Source organism: Lemur catta, chromosome 25 (genome assembly GCF_020740605.2).
Source record: "Lemur catta isolate mLemCat1 chromosome 25, mLemCat1.pri, whole genome shotgun sequence".
NCBI classification, from domain to species: domain Eukaryota; kingdom Metazoa; phylum Chordata; class Mammalia; order Primates; family Lemuridae; genus Lemur; species Lemur catta.
This window is the reverse complement of record NC_059152.1, coordinates 3,084,024-3,094,285: the sequence shown is the minus strand read 5'-3', so window position 1 is coordinate 3,094,285 and position 10,262 is coordinate 3,084,024. Positions and strand designations below refer to the sequence as shown.

Genomic DNA, 10,262 nt, shown 5'->3' with positions numbered 1-10,262 from the left:
AACAACCGATCTCTCCGGCTTTCCTGCCTCACTTCCGCTTCCGTCCCGGCCCAGGGCCCAAGGCTTGTGAGTGGCCTAATGAGGAGAGAGACTGACCGTCCGGGCTGTACGACTCTATGGTTGTCCGCTCTCTGCGCTTCCTCTCTAGCCGCCCGCGCTCTATGCTCCGCGGTCGCGGGCCGCCTGCCGCCCGCCGGCCGGCCGCGAGGGGTGCGCAGAGGGAGGCGGGGCGGAAAGGCAAGCGGTGTCGCCTCCGCCGGAGCCGCGGGAGACCCGGGCAAGCCCTGTGACAGCACGGCGGCCGCCATGTCGGAGAGTGGGACTGGAGACAGACCTGGCGCCCAGCGGTAGCCCCGCTTTCGCCTCCGATTCCCAGGTGAGGAGGGGAAGAGCGGAAGGCGGGGACCCGCCGGCTCGCGGCGGGGCTGGGAAGCCTTCGGGGAGCCCCTCGCTCCTCCCCCGCGCCGTCCTCCTCCGGCGGCGCCGCCTCTGCCCTCTCGCTCAGGGGTCGTCGGGCTCCCCCACCTCCGCCCCTCCGGGGTCCCCTGTTTTCCTCTTTCCCGCAGCCGCCCTGGGTGTCCTCTCCCTGCGCATCGCGCCACTTTCTCCGTCCCCGGGGCGCCAGCGCCAGAAGCCGCCTCCTCCGGCTCCCACTGTGTCCCTGTTCCGTTCTGTCCTGTCGCCCACAGCCCGGTCTCTCCACCCTTGTGGGTGGTTTTCGTTGTCCCCCCTACCTGGTCCCCCCGCCGCCACCATTACCGCTCGGGTTGTCAGAAACCACCTGGTGTCTCCCTTTCGTTGCTCCTTCTGGGCCGGTGTTTACCTTAATGTTTCGTTTTGAATTTGTGTTTGAAACAGTTAAAATTGAGGTTACAAAATTAAGATTTAGAAGCTTAAAATTCCTTCCTAAATGTAAGAAGATTAAGACCTTTGGATGCTTATTTTATCCGCTGTATAAACTTAGTCAAACACATTGCACTGTGGAATGCTATTTAAAAGGGCAATCCCAAAGACTAAAAATAGGAGGCAGTAATGGAAATCTTGGCAGCCTTTTTACCTATTGGGCAATGATAGAAGACCCGATTCTTTGAGAGTGGTTTCAGTGTTTGAGGATCATACTAAGAAAGCTTTAGCCATTATCCTTTCCACGAAGGCAGGAAACTGCAGCCAGTCAACTCCCTGCTTTAAAATATGTACAATCCTTTCTGCTTACTCTACTGGGAGCGTAATTGAGCTTGGCATTTAAGTGCACAAGGAAAAGGTTTCTAAGGAATGTATCACCTAACAAATAGTCGGAAGATTATATTCAGCTGATGAAACTCAAACAGATAATTGACAGCCATGCTTGGTCTTTTTTTGGATTATAAATTTGTTAGGACACCACAGAAGATATCTAATCAACTGTTGTAGAAGCTCTGGAGACTCACTCATTGCTCTTAAATCCTTTTAAAAATAGTTTCCTCGAAGTGAGTTCTCCATCCTCTAAACACCTGAGAAAGCCCCCCCCCCCCAACATGCTTTTCTGCCTCTCACTTTAAAAAACATTTTCATATATTGAGAAATATACTGGATTTTCCCCCCAGGAGCCCTGAAAGCATAAATACTTTAAAGTCAAATAAAACAGAATGATGTCTTATGGTAGGGAAAGGACATGGTTCACTCGTAGAAATGTGTTGTTGAATTTCTCGCTTTTAAAATATACTTTTTAAAAAAGATTGTGGTAAAAAAAAAAACATTAAAATGCCCTTTCTAATTTCATAATGTCTGCACCAAAGTTAGCCTACTCTGTCCTAGAGAAACTGATGTAGTTTTTTATTTTGCTTTTCAATGGTGTTATTTTCTTTTGGTTTTGGGAAAGAGAATTCGGTTATAATTATTCGCCTTTTTATAGTGTTGATTCACTTGTTTGGGGCTGAAGGTGCTTGAATAATACACAGAATCTTCTACATCTTATTTTTCTGAAGTCCCAGGTGCTGGAAATGAAAGAAATGTCCATTTCACTTTAAAGATGAACCTTATAATCAACATTTATGAGACTTACTTTATTTGAAGAACTTGGTCAGTGTACAGTATTTCCATCTTATTTTCTTAAGAGGTGTGGTTTTGTATCCTATGCTATTTTTGCCTTTTTGAAGTGATCTTTCTTTAAAGTGATGCCAGAATGAAGTGATTCTGCTGATGATTTTTACATTCTTTTAAAGTTATTTTTCTTATTAAGTTATCTAAATTAATGTGGTAGAGAAGGGAAAATACTGCTTTTTATTTTGGCTTTTAAATGACAATTGTAATTGGGAAATGCCAAATGATAATTCTTGTTTGCCATCAGAATTAAGGCTGTATGTCTACAGCAGCACCTTTCAATAAAATATAATACAAGCCACTTAAGTAATTTAAAATTTTCTAGTAGTTACCTTAACAAAGTGAAAAAAGACAGATAAAATTAATTTTAATAATATATTTTATTTAATCCTATCTATGTCATTTCAACATGAAATCAATTTTAAAAGTTACTGAGATATTTTACATGATTTCATGTTAAATCTACAGAATCTGGTGTGAATTTTATACTTGGAGCACATCTCAATTTGGATTAGCCACATTTCAGGTGCTCAGGAGTCACGTGTAGCTAACAGCTACCATTTTGAGCAGCACGTAGCTATAGGACTGTCATGTGATGTTTAAGATACCTTTCTACCCTGAGAGTCTGAGTCTATGAAGTAAATTTAAAACTTCTCTTCCTGTAGTGCTGTGATATTCAAGTTGAGAAGTTCCTACGCAGGAAGAGAGTTCTAAGAAGTCTCTTCCTCTTAGTGTTGACTGTGTGTACATTGAGCTCCATGCTTGTTTTGTGTGCACTGGTGTCCTGTGTTTGTTTAGTGAGGATCATAAGATGAATCGAGTGCTCAGTCATTTCCTGGGGTGTTATTGTTTCAGTTATTTACATCTGCATGTCAACAGTGTGTCAAGGCATCGTGTGAGTCTTTGTCTACTAAATCTTTTGGCCTTACATAGGGAGAACTTGACCTACAAACAAGAAGATTGAACTTTATTGTGAACAGGTAGAGTACAGACTTATTTTCTGAATCAGTTTCAGGTATGGTTAAAAGTTTTGTAAATGTATTTATTTATATTATGGTGTTTCTTATCAAGGAAAAGATAAAATCTTTTAGCAAAGTTTAGAAAGGAAGAGTGTATGTTTTATGGCTCTAGAACACTGGGAACCTGAGTAGAGCAAAAGAGTAGCTTGTGTGTGGTGCTTTAGGGAGAATTTTAAATGAAATATGGCAATTTTTTATAAGGTTACTGACAGACTGCCTAGATATGTGCTTTAAGTTGTTTTTGCAACAGGAGTGGTGATTTGCATGGAACCATCCCTGGTTCAGAGCTGATATAACTGAAAGATTACTTTGAAGCCAGCTGTCCTCAGTAGAGATCAGTCACACCCATCATTGTTTCTACCTTGACCCTTGTGCTCTAATAAACTTCCCTAAATACTACTTTAGCTGTAGTGTGCTACATTTACATTTAATGTCAAAATTTATCTGATGGCCTAATTAACATTCAGTGTAATTTAATACAAGAAACCTGCCCTCTCCCCAACCTTTGTGGTATTATATAAAGAAATTTTAAATTACCTGATCAGTAAACAAACTCCCAATGTAAAATCTAATCATTATAGACCTGGCACAGTGTAGGCATTGTGTAGAGTATTAGAGGATCAAAGACAGTTGGGGAAGGGATATAGTTATTGGGTGTTGCTTGTTTCATAAGAGAGATGTGCACATTTTGTAGGAAAATAATAGTGTTTTCACTTGTATTTAAAACTAGATGGCTGTCTATTGGCACCATATTAGTTGGATAAGAAACAAAATGCATTGTTTGGTTCTAACAAATTAGTGTTAGCAAATTTATTTTAGGCATTTCAGAAAGAGTAATTGATAATCTGGCAGTTTTCAATTTTAAGAAAAAACACTGGTAAGGTTTAATGGCCTCCAAAAGGATTATATGCTTATTGAGAAATTCTAATTATATATTTCTTCATGTTGTTATGTACCATCCTCTCTAGTTTAGGGCCTTCAAGATTCACATGAATACAAGTTTTCCTTTATTTTAGAATAATTCCCATGGGGGGAATTGTATTTCTTTTTAACCAGGGAATACTTTGTTTTTCAAACATTTGAAAAAATTCATTTGTAATATTCTTCAAAGAAATTCATCGTTTAGAGAATTCTGAAGTCCTGTAGTAGCTTGAGTTTCTTCAGTTGTTTTTGTCTGAGTTTTGAGATTCTGCTCTTTAACATGTGTGGAGATGGAAACTTTTTGCCATTATACCACTCAACCCTGCCATCTCTTAGGACTTCAATTTTTCATCATCATTAGCTGTACGGAAAGGAAAGACAGTGTGTGCCTGTCAAAATACTGACAAGTCAAGATTATTTTTCCTTTTAGATTTTCTAGGAAGAATTCTGAAGCACTTTGTGGTAAATTTAGTTACCTTTATTAATTTATTTATTTTAGAGATAGAATCTTGACATGTTGCCCAGTCTGGCCTTGAACTCCTAGGTTCAAGTGAGCCTCTGGCCTCAGCTCTTGCAACCTCTTACCTACAGGCTCATGCCACCATACCCAGCTAGTCACCTTTTTTGACATTTAAATTGACAGTATCTAGGTAATTATAAGAATTAACATTATTTTGTAATTGTCATATCTATTAAATTCTCTTATGAGAATAGTTGCCCTGTTTTTCCTGAAAAACCACTACCTGACTAAACAATTAAATTTTTTTTCTGTGTTAGCTGCATTTTGAAAACTCAGTGAATTAGGTGGCTGTGGTTTTCTAACTTGAATGAAGGTGAAGTAACCTTTAAAAACAGTTTTTGTAGAGACCAGGCGTTCAAAGCTGCAGTGAGCTATATGATCTGGCCACTCCAACCTGGGCAATAGAGTGAGATCCTGTCTCAAAAACAAGAAACAAACAAACAAAAAATGAAAGAAAGAAAAAGAAAACTTTTTAAAAAAGAATTTATCCTAAAGGGTCTGAAAAAAATACTTTTTATATTATAAATTTTGAAATAAGTAATTTTCTTAAAATTTGTGAGTTTTATGATAAGATAAAATGCTGCTGTTCTTTGGTATTTGAGAGCATACTGCTTATATTTTGATTTTATGTATGCATTGTCCCTGTTTGTTCGGTCTTTCTTCTGCAGGAATTATAACCACTGCACAAGAAAGTCTTAAGAAAAACTTTTACATAAACTGAAAAACATTGTCTAAGATTTCTCAATGAGGATTTATTTTTGCGAAAACGTGTTTTATTTATTGAAGGCTAGTGGAGTTTTTTATTTTTACCTATGAAGCAATGAAGATTATTTTAGATTTTTCTTTCCACCTGTGAAGCATGAAAAAGGTTTACTTAAATTGGGTCTTTTAAGGATTTATACAAAGCAACCAACAGGACTTCCTCCCTCATTTTCAACTCAGATGAAAAGAAGAGTGGAAGTTTGTACAAGTTATGCTGATTAGAATATTATGAACTTCAGTTTCCTGAAAAAGTCATTATTGGTACCCATTTGTGACACCTTAACTCACACTCAGCCATCATCAGGCTTTATTTTCAACAATTTACAAAGTAATCCCTAGATTCTTTTTGCTCCAACTATTTAAAAAAATTTGTTATGAAGTTTGTTGCCATGCCAATTAGGGTTGTTCCTGTAGCATTAGGTAAGCACTGAAAAGAGCCAAAATTAGAAGTAATGTCATGTGTCTTCCCTATTTTGATCACATAAAAAATGTTTTCTGACTAGGAAAAGATAGTTTGTCTTATTAGTATTGCATTTGAACTGTAGCTTTAAAATTCATCTGGTAGGTTGTATAGCCACCAAAGCTCATCTTTTCACTAGCCAGAGAAAGATGTGTTCCAGAATAACCTAAAGTAAAAGAGTATTTAATTCCAGGGGTTAATTATTCCATCAGGTAGCCTCTTGGTTGATTGTAGCTGCATACATTTTGATGCCTACAGGCTTTTTTTATCCTTCCTTTCTCAGCTGTGTACCTGGGGAGAACCTAGGGATTGCCAAGTGAATGCCAACAGGGCTTTGACCTTTGTGTGTGGCTAGCTTTCCCTGAAAGCCTCAAAGAATATTCCTCTGTGTGCAAAAAAGCAGCAAAAATTCTGCTCCAGGAACATTTATTTAGGCTGAGGAAACATAGTGTAAGAATGTCTGTTTTATAACTAAAGCTTCCATGTACTTTTTGTACTTTCTATAGCCTTTGGTGGAGAGTTTCCATTTTCCTCTAGCTCTTCATAGTAAGTGAAAAGATACACCCAAAATGTCTGCCTTCCCTTACCTTTTAAATTTTTTCCAAGGAAAGCTGATAGGTCAGAATAGGTCATATTCTATTATAAACTTGAAGGGTGGGGTAGGAGTATAAATCTTACTCTTTCCCTCTTTCCTTTTTTTCTTATAACAAACATAGGCTAGGCTCAGTGGCTCACATCTGTAATCCCAGCATTCTGAGAGGCTGAGATGGGAGGATCAGTTGACACCAGGAGTTCAAGACCAGCCCAGGTAACATAGTGAGACCCCGTCTCTACAAAAATAAAAAAATTAGCCAGCTGTGGTGGCGCATACCTCTAGTCCCAGTCACTCAGGAGGCTGAGGGAGGAGGATCGCTTGAGCTCATGAGTTCTAGGCTGCAGTGAGCGATGGCTGTGCCACTGCACTCTAGCCTGGGTGACAGCGCGAGACTGTGTCTCTTGGGGAAAAAAAAAAAGTAGAAGTAACCCAAATGCCCATTAACTGATGAGTGGATGAATAAAATATGATATATTTATGCAATGGAATATTATTTGGCAATAAAAAGCAATGAAGTGTTGACATAATAACAGCATAGATGTACCTTGAAAACATGCTAAGTGAGAAAATCCAGTTGCAAAAGACCACATATTGTAAGATTCCATTTATATGAAGTGTCCAGAATAGGTAAATCCATAGAGACAGAAAGTAGATTAGTGGTTTGAGTGGTTGCCTAGGGCTGGGGTGGGGGCACAGGAGAATGGGAAGTGGCTGCTAGTGGGTATGTGGGTAAGATGTTCTAGAATAGATTGTGATGATAGTTGTCCAACTTGGTGAATATACATTAAAAACTATTGAATGGTACATTTTAAATGGGTGAATTGTATATGAATTATATCTCAAAGCTGTTATTAAAATACAGTTGGAAAAAATGAATATCATAGAATCTGTATAACATACAGAGTACACAAAGAAAAGTAATTAATTAGAATTTTTTAAATTCCCCATTTTCATTTCAATTAAACAAAAGTAATTTATGCTAAAAGAAAATAATAGACACTTATTCAAGATCAAGACTGACACCTTAAAACAACATTCTTATTTGGGATTTCAATGCCCAAGGTTGTATGTCTGTTTATAACCATGGGGGCAAAATATCATGTTTTAGAAACAGATTTCTCAGTAGTCCATAGAGAAAAATGGTGGGAGAGTTGGGGCTGCATGTATCCATGATAAGAAGGGGTGCTGAACTCAAAAGAACCTGTGTGGTCACCATTTATACCATAGTCAATTTGTGAATTGACCTTTAATTTTTACAGAGCAGCGTCATGTTAAATTAATGTTATTTTAATTTAATTGATGTTTTTTATTGCTCATATTAATTTAAATTTGGTTTAATAGTTTTGTTAGAGTTATAAGCACATAAAAACTCTGTTTTTACATCTTTAAGTGAGATTACAAGTAAAGATAATATGTCAGTGCTTAAGAACCATCGTAATTATTTCTTTTAGTGTACCCATTGAAGAGAAATAGTGGCATAAACGCTTTTAATTGAAAGGGCCCTTAAAGATACCTATATCCAATCCCCTGATTTTATTGCTGAAGAAATTAAAGCTTACAGGGAATAAGTGTCTTGCCCAAGCTCTTCAAACAAATTATTAACAGAGCTTGGGCCGGGCGCGGTGGCTCACGCCTGTAATCCTAGCTCTGGGAGGCCGAGGCAGGTGGATCGCTCGAGGTCAGGAGTTCGAGACCAGCCTGAGCAAGAGTGAGACCCCGTCTCTACCAAAAATAGAAAGAAATTATCTGGCCAACTAAAAATATATATACAAAAAAATTAGCCGGGCATGGTGGCGCATGCCTGTAGTCCCAGCTACTCGGGAGGCTGAGGCAGGAGGATCGCTTGAGCCCAGGAGTTTGAGGTTGCTGTGAGCTAGGCTGACGCCACGGCACTCACTCTAGCCCGGGCAACAAAGTGAGACTCTGTCTCAAAAAAAAAAAAAAAAAAAAAAAAAACAGAGCTTGGATTAGAATGCAGATTTCATCATTTATAGTCCAGTGTTATTTTTCTTATGCTTTATCACTGTTTTCTTTTCCCTTACTCTCAATCCTTATTAAAGGATTGCCTCTTACTGTTGTTTCTTGTACGTGCGTTTTTGTTTTTTTCAAATACAGTACTCTTGGACACAAATTAAACTTCTTAATTCTCTATATCCTCTCCCCCCGCCCCGTCCCCCTGCCCCACCCACACACATACACTGCAGTGAGCCTGGTGGCTGTACTTAGTCGGCACTCAGTAAGTGTTTGATAAAGAGTATTAATTTTGCCCTTAGGAATCCATGGAAACTTGGCCTTCAAAATTCAGGCAAGTGCCAGAGTGGAAAAATTTAGAAGTCTTGTTCTAACATGTTTTTACTTTTAAAAAGTTTTACATATTGAATCAGGTTTTTATGTTTTTAGAAACCATCCTTCCTTCCTTTTTTTAGTTTTTGATGAATCATTGCCAAATTATATATACCTTTGTTGAAGATTACTAAGGTGGACATCTTTTATTTCAGTGAGGAAAAAAACCATGGACTAAGGAAATCATTCAGGTGAAAATGCTTTTGTGGTTAAAAAAAAAAATCTTCAGAATTGATAATTCTTCTGAAATAAAAGTTTAAACAGTACAACCAAATCCTGTTGTATTGTTACTATGACTTGTTGTTCTCCCCACATGTCTACCCACAGTGTATCCGTCTCCCCAACCCCCAGTGTTCATAGCCTTTATAGCCTCTTTCCTGTGTTTACCTTCTTATTCCAGTTTTCTTTGTGGGCCCTCTAACCGTCCCCTGGGGCTATTGAGAACTGTATTTCGAAATAAAGTTACCTCTGCAACTCACTAGTCTCGATGATGTCTGTACTGCCTATGCTCTTTTATACCTGTTATTCAAAGTATGTTTCTACTTTCACTTGGAATTTAGGGTTACTCTATGATTATTTTAGTCTTTTACCTTTAAAATTTCAGGAATGTCCTAGTAGTAAAATAACGTATTTTCTTAATTTCAGTAAGGCTAGTCAAATTCTTACTGGAACCAGTTTCATTTCATTTGTTTCATAGGTTTTCCTTTTATCCTTTTAATGGGCATGGAATTATCTTTCATGTGTTTCTGTAGTGGAGAAACCTAGTGAGCTTGAGAAGGTGAACCTTTCAAGTAAAATTGTAGTTGAAGAAGTAAATTTGACCCTGGCCTAATTCCCTTTGTCTCATCTCCATTTTAGAAAATAACTAAAACAGTTCTTAGATATTTTCTTTGAATATTTAAATTTTATCCTTTAATTTGCATATCACGAGCAACGAAGATTTGTAATTACAGACTTACAGTTTTCTCACATTACTATGTCAGAAAGTAGAGTGAGCCCATTAAATTAATTCATTTGCTTTTTTACTAATTCATGCTGCTCTTTTGGAATTTGCTGACTTGTCCTTACCATATTTATCTTTTGCTGACAAAAATAACTCTCTGTTCTCTAGTTTTCCCTCTTTCTGTTTCCTACCAGATAATGTTTGTGGGGGGATTTTTGAGTAAATTTTAAACATCATCTTAAATGATATAACCATTTTTTCTAAATCTGTTTGTTTAGGTAAGAGGCAGTGAAAAAGAGAGACTTAGTATGATAGTTCAGTTGAACAAGCGTTAATTAAGTACCTTTTGTGTGCCTGGGCCTGTGTTGTGGTGAGGGCTGTAAAAGAAGTAACAAGCACATTTTCTTGTTTCAAGCACTTAAATCCTAAATGAAAAATAATATACATGCATGAAATAACTTGAGAAAAACTCTAATAAGCAAATTTGATCCAGTGTCCACTGGATACCCCCCAAAATTACAATGCTTATTTAAAAAGTAAGTCTCTGAAACTGTTTTAGTATAGATTCTGTATTAGGCATTGCCTCAAGTTATGATTGGACTCTTCTATAGCTAAATAAT

General features: G+C 37.9%; 1 protein-coding gene across 2 annotated transcripts in view; it reads left to right on the top strand.

The window, feature by feature from the left end:
* Positions 1 to 2: 2 nt before the first annotated feature.
* CNST (consortin, connexin sorting protein) overlaps positions 3 to 10,262 on the top strand; it is a 46,893-nt gene continuing 36,633 nt past the window's right edge. The window contains exon 1 of one of the 2 annotated variants that reach the window (XM_045537174.1): positions 3 to 376. The gene's annotated coding sequence lies outside the window, so the exon portion shown is untranslated. The remainder of the gene's footprint in view (positions 377 to 10,262) is intronic. The other variant, XM_045537175.1, reaches the window with a different exon arrangement.